Genomic DNA, 13,128 nt, shown 5'->3' with positions numbered 1-13,128 from the left:
CACCCACCTGATGATGCATGCATGAAACCCACAAAGGCACCCAGACCTGACATAGTCATTCCAGTCCCTAGAAGATCTGATGGGGGAATGAATGAACTTGAAATGGATGTGATTAGAAATGACACACACACTTGTGGTAACAGATGAATTAAAAAGCCAGAAAGAGGGTCGGCAAAGTATGAATGTGACAAGATTATTGGCAACCACACGCATGCAAATACGGAATGCACACACAACAGGCCTAGTGTCAATGATTGCAGAACCACAATTCAAAGTCTCAGAGAAGAAAGGACTGCCTACTATGAGAAATCCCACTACAAACAAGGTGAAAAGACAAATGGAAGAAGCTGAACCCCTGAAAAAAGAAGAGGAGTTAGAAAATCGACCAGTAGAGACCGCATGGACAAACCCATATGTTCCAGTGAAAGGGACAAGTACAAGCCCCACAACACAACCATATACAGGACCAATGCCAGAGTGGATACTAACAATTCTAACCAGAAAGAAAAAGAAATACGAGGATAAGGAAATAACTGCCAGATGTTTGTCTAGTCAAATGGCGCAGATGAGAATCCTCCAGCAAGAAGGAGCTATACAGATGCATTCAGGGATGTAGTGATAGCAAACTACATGAAAACCTTAAGAATCAAGAGAAGCATGCATGGAGATGGCAGTGAATTAGACGATTTCTTGGACTGCAAAGCACATTTGGGAAACAACATTTGGTACCAGCACATGAAAGAAGTTGAAAGACGAAGTTCAGAAGGAGAATGCTTTGTCTGTGCACTCCTACCTTACAGCATAGGAAAATCAAAGATCTTTGTAGCTGTAGAAATTGATGTCCAGACAGCACACTGTCTATCACACGTAGCCATGTGCAAGACCAGAGGCCAGTTCATGGGCGGTGACGCCTCACTGAAATGGGCAACTGAAGAAACGATCCAAATGAAGACGATTATGTCCAGGACATAAAGACAAGGAACAGTGGAAAGACAAAACACATTGTGATCAGATACGAGAAACCTGAAGTTAAAGGAGCGGAGATCAGAAGAGAAGCAAATCAGAAAATTAACGTCCAAGGCAAAACTCCAGAAGAGGCTCAAAAGTGGAAAAACAGAGGCCAGATGCAGATGTGGGAAACAGTGCTTTCACCAGATGGATGGGAGAAAGGAGTAGTAATTTGCAGGGCATGGATGATCCTCGGAGCCTGCAAGTAAGCAATTGAAAATTCACAAAGGATATGCAAACCATTATGGCCAAAGCTTGCAAAACTACTGACATGGGTCGAAGACAGAGGAGGACCTTTGCAGATAGTGCCACTAGAAAGCTCAAAATTGTGCTTCAGGAACAATGGCACAAGAAAAAGGGGAGAGAATCAGAACTGTGGACGAATCTTTGATGCCCCAGGAATGATGCACGGAACTGCAGTAATTATGAATCACTATTGGGCATGTGGATCCAAAGCACACATCAGACTGCCGAGAAACTGGGGAGGTATATGCACCATAGTGAATGTCCATGTTCCAGCATTGGTGATCCCGAAAGGCGACCTGAATATCGACAGTTTCCCGAAAGCAGATGCTCACCTGAGGAGGAAGAGATCTGTGGAACTGATGACTCGACTGAACAGAGAAAATTACTTCTCTGCCAAATCTGAAGAAGCCTTTCATGCTATCCCATATGAAAACAGACTGTTTAGCCTGACCTCATCAGTGTTCACGACAATTCTGATGCCAAGAATTCAGGTTGGAGCAACTACTAAATGGTTGCAGATAACCAGATGGGAGTTGCTGCAAAGCATCAACACGACAATAAAGGGATTCAACACAATCAAAGAAGAATTAAGAGCCATCCGATTGATGACTCTCCAGAATAGATATGTACTTGACATGATCACAGCCATGAATGGAGGAGTTTGTGCAAAAAATCGGGGAATCATGTTACACATTTATACATTCTCAAGATGAGGAAAATGGAACCCTAACAGAAGCCATAGGTATGCTGACAAAACTGCAGAACCAGATGATTGATGAGACGGACGAAGTTGATGACAGTTGGTTTGGATCACTGTTCTCATGGGTCCCACAATGGATGGCAGATGCATTAAAGTTTTTGGGAGCCCTGCTAGTGATGATATTGCTAGGCGATTGTGTTATCAAGATAATAACCTCTCAATGCCAGAAGACTGCGAAGAAAGCCGTAGGGATGAAGATCATGATTGATATCAAGCCAGGATGGAAGCCTAAAGACCTGACTGATGAAGGAATAAGAGACTTTGTGAAATCTAGCATTCATGCACCAGAAGGAACAAAGTTTCTCTACCCCAGGAAACATTGAAACTATGTGGGAAGATGGGTTTACGGCAGCCCAAATGGACAATGGGTCTCATTACGAGGTGGGAGGTAAGGGATTACTGGCACCGGTAAGGGCACCAGTGCCGGTAATCCCTTACCTCCCTACTACGAGTTCCCTTTGCGGGTCCATCCTTAACGCCTGGTTTTTGCTGGCGTTAAGGATGGGACCCGCAAAGGGACTCTAGAGCTAATAACGGTACCGCAATTTGCCGTACCATTATTAGCGCCTTCCCCATTCCCATTGAGCCCTATGGGGGCTCAAATGGGAATGGGGAATCGCCCTGGTGAATGGGGAATTACCGGTCCCTCCGACCTCGGAATGGACCGGTAATTGCTCCATTCACCAGGGCGGAGTCGGAAGGGTTTTGGAGGCAGCCATGGAGCTATTAGCTCCATGGCTACCTCCAACCTTGTAATGAGGCCCAATGTCAATTGATGACATGGAATAAAGATGAACATGTAAGGACAGCAGGAAGCCTGAAAGGAGTAATAAAAATATGGACTCCAAAAAGACACTTCTTCAGACCATTATGTACGAATCCAGAAGATGAAGAAGGAATGAACCCAGGTGATGAAGTGAAGGTGAATACAGAAGACCAGAGTAAAATGAATCCAATGACGGAAGTGAAAGTGGTCGATGAATCGCCCAGAGGGGGGAGTGTAGAGGAGGTCCCAAATAAAGCCTGCACTCCAATCATCCATTTTGAAGTACCAGGAACGTTCACACCGAGATATGTGACTTATGATGAGCAAATAAACCAGCAGAGAGCCGCAGTAGGACTCTGCCCAGTACCTATTAAAAGAACAGCACCTCTTGACATACCAGTACCAAGGGAACCATGGACAGTAAGGGATTCATTAAGAAAACCCTACCAACAAATGAAACCAAATGAAGATCGCCTAAGTACAGTCCCGGAAGAAACCAAAAAGGTCTTAATGGAAGACGAATGGTGACGTCACAAGAACCAAGCCAGACTCGCAGATAGAAGAAATGACGACCCAAGAATGACAAAGAGACGAAACGCCAGGAATAAGGATATCGTGGACCCAAAATAAAAGGACGATGTCAAAATGCAATGAAGTTTAAAGCTGTAAGCAAGATGAATACATTGACCAAGTTTACTCCTGTAATTATGCTTGGAACCGCAAAAAAAAGCTAAGAAAACAGTGCAGCTTGCTATGCTTAGTAGAAGAAGAGTGCGGCAAGCACCATTATACATAATGTACCTCAAACAAACCACAGTATTATAAGTATATTTCTACTTTTCACAAGAAACAGAATCAACCAAGGTTACTAAAACGAGAAAGGTTCATATTTAGCAAAACGTGAAGAGACAGCTGAATCGAAACTCGGCAAACGCAACTCATGCCAGGAAAGCCAAGATCATACTAATAGAAGTTACGAACAGTAGCTACATCTAATTGAAACTAAGAACAGAATATCCTGCCTCTGAAAGGTTGAGATAAGAAGGCGAAGGCAGGTGGCGGGTCAAAAAAAAATCAAATACACAAATTGAGAGGAAAGAAGCAAATTCACGGTGTCTGAATCACGTGACCAGCCGAGCAAGGAGAACCAGGGTTTCACACCTATGCTTGGCACTGGACTAGGCAGAGATATCAGTACTTTTCCAGACAGAAGATGAAGGTTCAAGGCCAACCACAGTGAACTAATTGACACATGGCTACTAAAGTGATGATTGATGGTAACCATAATTGGAGGAAGGCCGGGTAACTAAGGGGCACCTCACAACTTGCTGACCATTCTATGTGCTGCTAAGCAAAGTGGAAAAGTATGCATGGGGTTGGTGCCAACCCAATCACAATGGACCAAGTAATCTAGGGCCCTATAGTTAGTAGAACCAATGAGATGTCATACTTTTAGTGACGTCTACAGTAGTCATTTTTGAAGGAAGGGCTTAGGTGCCCACCTGACAGTGTTTTACCCAATCCCCTCACTCCGTTACCATATACAGATATAGTACCTATATCAAACTTACCTTTTCCTAACCAATAGAGATGCATATTAACTTTTGAGTGTTACACGTCAATGATGACGAGTTTTGAGTATAAATGTTACAACTTGTATGAAGTTTGTTGGAGTTTTGAAGCGAGAAGGACGATCGCATCACTGCTGATATCCATTACTTCCGTTTTCTGTACTTCTCATTAAACAGTCTCCCTTTGCCAATCCATTGAGTTGTCCTTATTGATTGGTGTCGGAGTAATGAATCTGCACCCCATCCATCTCCAGGGTGCAGCTACCTCGTCTTAAAGTACTTCTGAGCAAACCTCGGCTCTATGGGCTGGCTGGGGGTCTCGGAGTACAAGAGGCTTATCTTCAGTCTCCTGCTGTGTTAGAAGGGAGCTCAGGTTATGAGAGGCTTAGCTTCAGCCCAGTGCTGTGTTAGGATGGAGCTAAGGCTATGAGAGGGTTAGTTTCAGCCTCCTACAGCATCAGAATTTAGCTAAGGCTGCGAGAGGCTATGAGAGGCTTAGCTTCAGCCTACTGCAGCGTTAGAATGGAGCTAAGGCTGTGAGAGGCTTAGCTTCAGCCTACTGCAGCATTAGAATGGAGCTAAGGCTGTGAGAGGCTTAGCTTCAGCCCCCTGTGGGGTTAGAATGGAGCAAAGGCCATGAGAGGCTTAGCTTCAGCCTCCTGTAGCGTTAGAATGGAGCAAAGGCCATGAGAGGCTTAGCTTCAGCCTCCTGCAGCGTTAGAATAGAGCTAAGGCTATGAGAGGCTCAACTTCAAACTCTTGCAGCGTTAGGATGGAGCTAAGGCTATGAGAGGCTTAGCTTCAGCCTCTTGTGGCTTTGGAATGGAGCTAAGGCTATGAGAGGCTATGAGAGGTTTCACTTCAGCCTCCTGCAGCGTTAGGATGGAGCTATGGCTATAAGAGGCTTAGCTTCAGTCTCCTGCAGCATTAGGATGGAGCTAAGGCTTTGAGAGGCTTAGCTTCAGCCTCTTGTGGCTTTGGAATGGAGCTAGGGCTATGAGAGGCTTAGCTTCAGCCTCCTGCAGCATTAGAATGGAGCTAAGGCTATGAGAGGCTTAGCTTCAGCCTCCTGCAGCATTAGGATGGAGCTAAGGCTATGAGAGGCTTAGCTTCAGCCTCCTGCAGCATTAGAATGGAGCTATGGCTATGAGATGCTTAGCTTCAGCATCCTAAGGTGTTAGAATGGAGCTAAGGCTATGAGAGGCTTAGCTTCAGCCTCCTGCAGCATTAGAATGGAGCTAAGGCTATGAGAGGCTTAGCTTCAGCCTCCTGTGGCATTAGAATGGAGCTAAGGCTATGAGAGGCTTAGCTTCAGCTTCCTGCGGCGTTAGAATGGAGCTAAGGCTATGAGAGGCTTAGCTTCAGCCTCCTGTGGCATTAGAATGGAGCTAAGGCTATGAGAGGCTTAGCTTCAGCCTCCTGCAGCGTTAGGATGGAGCTAAGGCTATGAGAGGCTGAGCGTCAGCCTCCTGCGGCATTTGGATGGAGCTAAGGGTATGAGAGGCTGAGCTTCAGCCTCCTGCGGCATTTGAATGGAGCTAAGGCTGTGAGAGGCTTAGCTTCAGCCTCCTGCTGCGTTATAATGGAGCTAAGGCTACGAGAGGCTTAGTGTAAGCCTCCTGCTGCGTTAGAATGGAGCTAAGGCTACGAGAGGCTTAGTGTAAGCCTCCTGCTGCGTTAGAATGGAGCTAAGGCTATGAGAGGCTATAAGAGGCTGTGAGAGGCTTAGCTTCAGCCCCCTGCTGTGTTAGAATGGAGCTACGGCTGTGGGAGGCTTAGCTTCAGCCCCCTGTGGTGTTAGAATGGAGCTAAGGCTACGAGAGGCTTAGCTTCAGCCTCCTGCAGCGTTAGAATGGAGCTAAGGCTATGAGAGGCTATAAGAGGCTGTGAGAGGCTTAGCTTCAGCCCCCTGCTGCGTTATAATGGAGCTAAGGCTCCGAGAGGCTTAGCTTCAGCCCCCTGCTGCGTTAGAATGGAGCTAAGGCTATGAGAGGCTATAAGAGGCTGTGAGAGGCTTAGCTTCAGCCTCCTGCAGCATTAGAATGGAGATAAGGCTGTGAGAGGCTTAGCTTCAGCCCCCTGTGGGGTTAGAATGGAGCAAAGGCCATGAGAGGCTTAGCTTCAGCCTCCTGTAGCGTTAGAATGGAGCAAAGGTCATGAGAGGCTTAGCTTCAGGCTCCTGCAGCGTTAGAATAGAGCTAAGGCTATGAGAGGCTCAACTTCAAACTCTTGGAGCGTTAGGATGGAGCTAAGGCTATGAGAGGCTTAGCTTCAGCCTCTTGTGGCTTTAGAATGGAGCTAGGGCTATGAGAGGCTTAGCTTCAGCCTCCTGCAGCATTAGAATGGAGCTAAGGCTATGAGAGGCTTAGCTTCAGCCTCCTGCAGCATTAGGATGGAGCTAAGGCTATGAGAGGCTTAGCTTCAGCCTCCTGCAGCATTAGAATGGAGCTATGGCTATGAGAGGCTTAGCTTCAGCCTCCTGAGGTGTTAGAATGGAGCTAAGGCTATGAGAGGCTTAGCTTCAGCTTCCTGCGGCGTTAGAATGGAGCTAAGGCTATGAGAGGCTTAGCTTCAGCCTCCTGTGGCATTAGAATGGAGCTAAGGCTATGAGAGGCTTAGCTTCAGCCTCCTGCAGCGTTAGGATGGAGCTAAGGTTATGAGAGGCTTAGCTTCAGCCTCCTGTGGCATTAGAATGGAGCTAAGGCTATGAGAGGCTCAGCTTCAGCCTCCTGCTACGTTAGAATGGAGCTCAGGCTGTGGGAGGCTTAGCTTCAGCCCCCTGCTGTGTTAGAATGGAGCCAAGGCTGTGGGAGGCTTAGCTTCAGTCCCCTGCTGTGTTAGAATGGAGCCAAGGCTGTGGGAGGCTTAGCTTCAGCCCCCTGCTGTGTTAGAATGGAGCCAAGGCTGTGGGAGGCTTAGCTTCAGCCCCCTGCTGTGTTAGAATGGAGCTAAGGCTGTGGGAGGCTTAGCTTCATCCCCCTGCTGTGTTAGAATGGAGCTAAGGCTGTGGGAGGCTTAGCTTCAGCCCCCTGCTATGTAATAATGGAGCTAGGGCTGTGAGAGGCTTAGCTTCAGCCCCCTGCTGTGTTAGAATGGAGCTAAGGCTGTGAGAGGCTTAGCTTCATCCCCCTGCAGCGTTAGGATGGAGCTAAGGCTATGAGAGGCTTAGCTTCAGCCTCCTGTGGCATTAGAATGGAGCTAAGGCTATGAGAGGCTCAGCTTCAGCCTCCTGCTACGTTAGAATGGAGCTCAGGCTGTGGGAGGCTTAGCTTCAGCCTCCTGCTGTGTTAGAATGGAGCTAAGGCTCTGGGAGGCTATAAGAGGCTGTGGGAGGCTTAGCTTCAGCCTCTTGCAGCGTTAGAATGGAGCTAAGGCTGTGGGAGGCTTAGCTTCAGCCCCCTGCTGTGTTAGAATGGAGCCAAGGCTGTGGGAGGCTTAGCTTCAGCCCCCTGCTGTGTTAGAATGGAGCCAAGGCTGTGGGAGGCTTAGCTTCATCCCCCTGCTGTGTTAGAATGGAGCTAAGGCTGTGGGAGGCTTAGCTTCAGCCCCCTGCTGTGTTAGAATGGAGCTAAGGCTGTGGGAGGCTTAGCTTCAGCCCCCTGCTGTGTTATAATGGAGCCAACGCTGTGGGAGGCTTAGCTTCAGCCCCCTGCTGTGTTAGAATGGAGCTCAGGCTGTGAGAGGCTTAGCTTCAGCCCCTGCTGTGTTAGAATGGAGCTCAGGCTGTGAGAGGCTTAGCTTCATCCCCCTGCTGTGTTAGAATGGAGCTAAGGCTGTGGGAGGCTTAGCTTCAGCCCCCTGCTGTGTTAGAATGGAGCTAAGGCTGTGGGAGGCTTAGCTTCAGCCCCCTGCTGTGTTAGAATGGAGCTAAGGCTGTGGGAGGCTTAGCTTCAGCCCCCTGCTGTGTTAGAATGGAGCTAAAGCTGTGGGAGGCTTAGCTTCAGCCCCCTGCTGTGTTAGAATGGAGCTAAGGCTGTGGGAGGCTTAGCTTCAGCCCCCTGCTGTGTTAGAATGGAGCGAAGGCTGTGGGAGGCTTAGCTTCAGCCCCCTGCTGTGTTAGAATGGAGCTCAGGCTGTGGGAGGCTTAGCTTCAGCCCCCTGCTGTGTTAGAATGGAGCTAAGGCTGTGGGAGGCTTAGCTTCAGCCCCCTGCTGTGTTAGAATGGAGCGAAGGCTGTGGGAGGCTTAGCTTCAGCCCCCTGCTGTGTTAGAATGGAGCGAAGGCTGTTGGAGGCTTAGCTTCAGCCCCCTGCTGTGTTAGAATGGAGCTAAGGCTGTTGGAGGCTTAGCTTCAGCCCCCTGCTGTGTTAGAATGGAGCTAAAGCTGTGGGAGGCTTAGCTTCAGCCCCCTGCTGTGTTAGAATGGAGCTAAGGCTGTGGGAGGCTTAGCTTCAGCCCCCTGCTGTGTTAGAATGGAGCGAAGGCTGTGGGAGGCTTAGCTTCAGCCCCCTGCTGTGTTAGAATGGAGCTCAGGCTGTGGGAGGCTTAGCTTCAGCCCCCTGCTGTGTTAGAACGGAGCTAAGGCTGTGGGAGGCTTAGCTTCAGCCCCCTGCTGTGTTAGAACGGAGCGAAGGCTGTGGGAGGCTTAGCTTCAGCCCCCTGCTGTGTTAGAACGGAGCGAAGGCTGTGGGAGGCTTAGCTTCAGCCCCCTGCTGTGTTAGAACGGAGCCCAGGCTGTGGGAGGCTTAGCTTCAGCCCCCTGCTGTGTTAGAACGGAGCTAAGGCTGTGGGAGGCTTAGCTTCAGCCCCCTGCTGTGTTAGAACGGAGCTAAGGCTGTGGGAGGCTTAGCTTCAGCCCCCTGCTGTGTTAGAACGGAGCGAAGGCTGTGGGAGGCTTAGCTTCAGCCCCCTGCTGTGTTAGAATGGAGCTCAGGCTGTGGGAGGCTTAGCTTCAGCCCCCTGCTGTGTTAGAATGGAGCTAAGGCTGTGGGAGGCTTAGCTTCAGCCCCCTGCTGTGTTAGAATGGAGCGAAGGCTGTGGGAGGCTTAGCTTCAGCCCCCTGCTGTGTTAGAATGGAGCGAAGGCTGTGGGAGGCTTAGCTTCAGCCCCCTGCTGTGTTAGAATGGAGCCAAGGCTGTGAGAGGCTTAGCTTCAGCCTCCTGCTACGTTAGAATGGAGCTAAGGCTGTGAGAGGCTTAGCTTCAGCCCCCTGCTGTGTTAGAATGGAGCTAAGGCTGTGGGAGGCTTAGCTTCAGCCCCCTGCTGTGTTAGAATGGAGCTCAGGCTGTGGGAGGCTTAGCTTCAGCCCCCTGCTGTGTTAGAATGGAGCTCAGGCTGTGGGAGGCTTAGCTTAAGCCCCCTGCTGTGTTAGAATGGAGCCAAGGCTATGAGAGGCTTAGCTTCAGCCCCCTGCTGTGTTAGAATGGAGCTAAGGCTGTGGGAGGTTTAGCTTCAGCCCCCTGCTGTGTTAGAATGGAGCTAAGGCTGTGGGAGGCTTAGCTTCAGCCCCCTGCTGTGTTAGAATGGAGCTAAGGCTGTGGGAGGTTTAGCTTCAGCCCCCTGCTGTGTTAGAATGGAGCTAAGGCTGTGGGAGGCTTAGCTTCAGCCCCCTGCTGTGTTAGAATGGAGCTAAGGCTGTGAGAGGCTTAGCTTCATCCCCCTGCTGTGTTAGAATGGAGCTAAGGCTGTGAAACGGGATAGTGGTCTTAATATGCACCATACATAGCTCTGCAGACATTGCTATCCAAGGGTCAGTGCGGGAACTTAGATTAATGTGGAAAAATGTCTCAGTCGCAAGTATCAAAGCATCTAAAAATCCATGAACATTACTCTCAAGAGCTTGGCTAACAAAAGCCCACAAAAGCTGGCCTCTAGCATTAGGAAGCACACCCCTAGCAGGGTGCCCCAAAACTGAATTTGCTGTCCCAAATTCCTCGGAAGCTGATGCAGCAGCTGCTGTTTTGCGGTACTTTGCTCTAAGCACTGGATCCACCTAGCAGCTGAAATCAGGAAAAACACTAGTACTAGCATTTCTGCCAGTATTGTAAAAAAAGATGACCTGGCAGCTTCTGCGTTCCATGAACCCTCCTCCCCACTCTTACACCTGCCCCCAAGATGCCACTGAAACGTATGGAGAGTCCTGCCCGCGACAGCGCCCCTCAGACACTCCCGCACTTCTGTCCCTCAAGCTCAACTTCACAGAACATGCAGGTTTAGATGCCCTTTATTGGACTAACTGGAAATGTTCTGCAGAGATGGAGCCACGCTTTAGCCCTAGAGACCTCTTCATCAGGAGGGGCAGAGTGAAAGGACTGGGAACAGGCACGAGTCAGTCAGAGAGAGCCTTTGCATGTGAAGCTCTGTTGGGTGCAGGAATTGTGTGCATGCGCTGCAGGTCTGAAACGGTGGCATTATCGAAAGGACCCTAAACCCGCTGCAAGGGGAATAATCGCAATCATGTTCCCTGAAAACAGTCCACATGTCTAGATGATGGAAGACAAACCTCATTCCCTTGTAACTGCTGCATATCATATGTTCTCAGAGTTAGGCACAGGCGGTCTTAAAGTGGGCCACAGCCATTTCCTAAAATTACTGATGTTCTTCTTAGAAATGCATCGAAGTGAAATATTTAAAAACACACAATTGGAAAGCAGGGCAGGATTTGCTGTTTTCCTTGCACAGACCCTAAAAATGTGTTTTACAGGCTCTGCATAGCTTCAGGACCTTGGAGTGATTCCAATCCAGCTGCTACGGTTTACTGGATGATTTGCAATGTGACACTACAAACCATGTTCTCGTGGCTAAACTGGTGCCGTCTCCAGTGTTTCTTCCGTATGCCCCGGGCTTCTCCGTGACTTTGTGGCTTGGCTACAATGTGACACTACAAACCATGTTCTCGTGGCTAAACTGGTGCCATCTCCAGTTTTTCTTCCGTATGCCCCGGGCTTCTCCGTGACTTTGTGGCTTGGCTACAATGTGACACTACAAACCATGTTCTCATGGCTAAACTGGTACCGTCTCCAGTGTTTCCTCAGTATGTCCCGGGCTGCTCTGTGACTTCCTGGCTTATCTACAATGTGGCAAATACAAAATACACTACCCATCTCTAAATGGTGGCATGTCCCCTGTTATCTTCGTGCTGCTCATTGTAGCTAATGGGTGTCAACCTATTGAGTTTAGACACATAACATTTCTCTTGTTGATGTCCTAATTCCTCAACCATCACAGGTCCAGAACAGTGTTGCTGACACCTGTTGTTAGGAGGTGGTACTGGAGAGTTGTCTTCTGGCTTTTCTATGCAGTTGGCTTGCTAGTCCTCGGCTCAAAGGCGACCATAGTGTGTCACACAACCTATAACTATGCAGCAATTAATTCAATTCAAGAGAGTAGTCGGTACAATGAGACCGACTACTTGTTTCTGAACCCAGGCACATCAGCCTAAATTACTGACTTCCTGTCGCAGCAGGACCCCCCACCACCCAAACCCACAACAGGTAGAATCAACGACCTATAACTATGTTCAAACCTCTGTGTTTTAGGTTAAGCATCTTCAGGTGCTTACGCTCTCACGTTTTCCAGGCTACCATGGCTCTTCTGCATTTAAGGCATACATAGAAAAGTGATTGCAAGTCAGAGACCCCTATCGAGCACACGCTAAATACCCACATACAGCAAACTATGAATGCACCCTTGTAAAGGCCATGCAACCCAGTAAGGACTACTTCCCGCTCAGCTGTGCTTACCCTTGTGAAGGCCATGCAGCCCAGTAAGGACTACTTCCCGCTCAGCTGTGCTTACCCTTGTGAAGGCCATGCAGCCCAGTGAGGACTACTTACCCTTGTGAAGGCCATGCAGCCCAGTGAGGACTACTTCCTGCTCAGCTGTGTTGTGAAGGCCATGCAGACCAATGAGGAGTACTTCCCGCTCAGTTGTGCTTACCCTTGTGAAGGCCATGCAGCCCAGTGAGGACTACTTCCCGCTCAGCTGTGCTTACCCTTGTGAAGGCCATGCATCCCAGTGAGGACCACATCCCGCTCAGCTGTGCTTACCCTTGTGAAGGCCATGCATCCCAGTGAGGACCACATCCCGCTCAGCTGTGCTTACCCTTGTGAAGGCCATGCAGCCCAGTGAGGGCTACTTCCCGCTCAGCTGTGCTTACCCTTGTGAAGGACATGCAGCCCAGTAAGGACTACTTCCCGCTCAGCTGTGCTTACCCTTGTGAAGGCCATGCATCCCAGTGAGGACTACTTCCCGCTCAGCTGTGCTTACCCTTGTGAAGGCCATGCATTCCAGTGAGGACCACATCCCGCTCAGCTGTGCTTACCCTTGTGAAGGCCATGCATCCCAGTGAGGACTACTTCCCGCTCAGCTGTGCTTACCCTTGTGAAGGCCATGCATCCCAGTGAGGACCACATCCCGCTCAGCTGTGCTTACCCTTGTGAAGGCCATGCAGCCCAGTGAGGACTACTTCCCGCTCAGCTGTGATTACCCTTGCGAAGGCCATGCATCCCAGTGAGGACTACTTCCCGCTCAGCTTTGCTTACCCTTGCGAAGGCCATGCAGCCCAGTGAGGACTACTTCCCGCTCAGCTGTGCTTACCCTTGCGAAGGCCATGCAGCCCAGTGAGGACTACTTCCCGCTCAGCTGTGCTTACCCTTGCGAAAGCCATGCATCCCAGTGAGGACTACTTCCCGCTCAGCTGTGATTACCCTTGTGAAGGCCATGCAGCCCAGTGAGGACTACTTCCCGCTCAGCTGTGCTCACCCTTGCGAAGGCCATGCATCCCAGTGAGGACTACTTCCCGCTCAGCTGTGCTCACCCTTGCGAAGGCCATGCAGC

The 13,128-nt window shown here is 49.6% G+C and overlaps 1 protein-coding gene across 1 annotated transcript in view; it reads right to left on the bottom strand.

Moving 5' to 3' along the window:
* Window positions 1-13,128, bottom strand: part of ESR2 (estrogen receptor 2) — a 607,028-nt gene that overhangs the window by 251,335 nt on the left and 342,565 nt on the right. The window lies entirely within an intron of this gene.

This window comes from Ambystoma mexicanum, chromosome 14 (assembly GCF_040938575.1).
Source record: "Ambystoma mexicanum isolate Mex_15411 chromosome 14, UKY_AmexF1_1, whole genome shotgun sequence".
NCBI lineage: Eukaryota > Metazoa > Chordata > Amphibia > Caudata > Ambystomatidae > Ambystoma > Ambystoma mexicanum.
The sequence above is the reverse complement of the archived record's forward strand: the minus strand, read 5'-3'. Positions and strand labels throughout refer to the sequence as shown.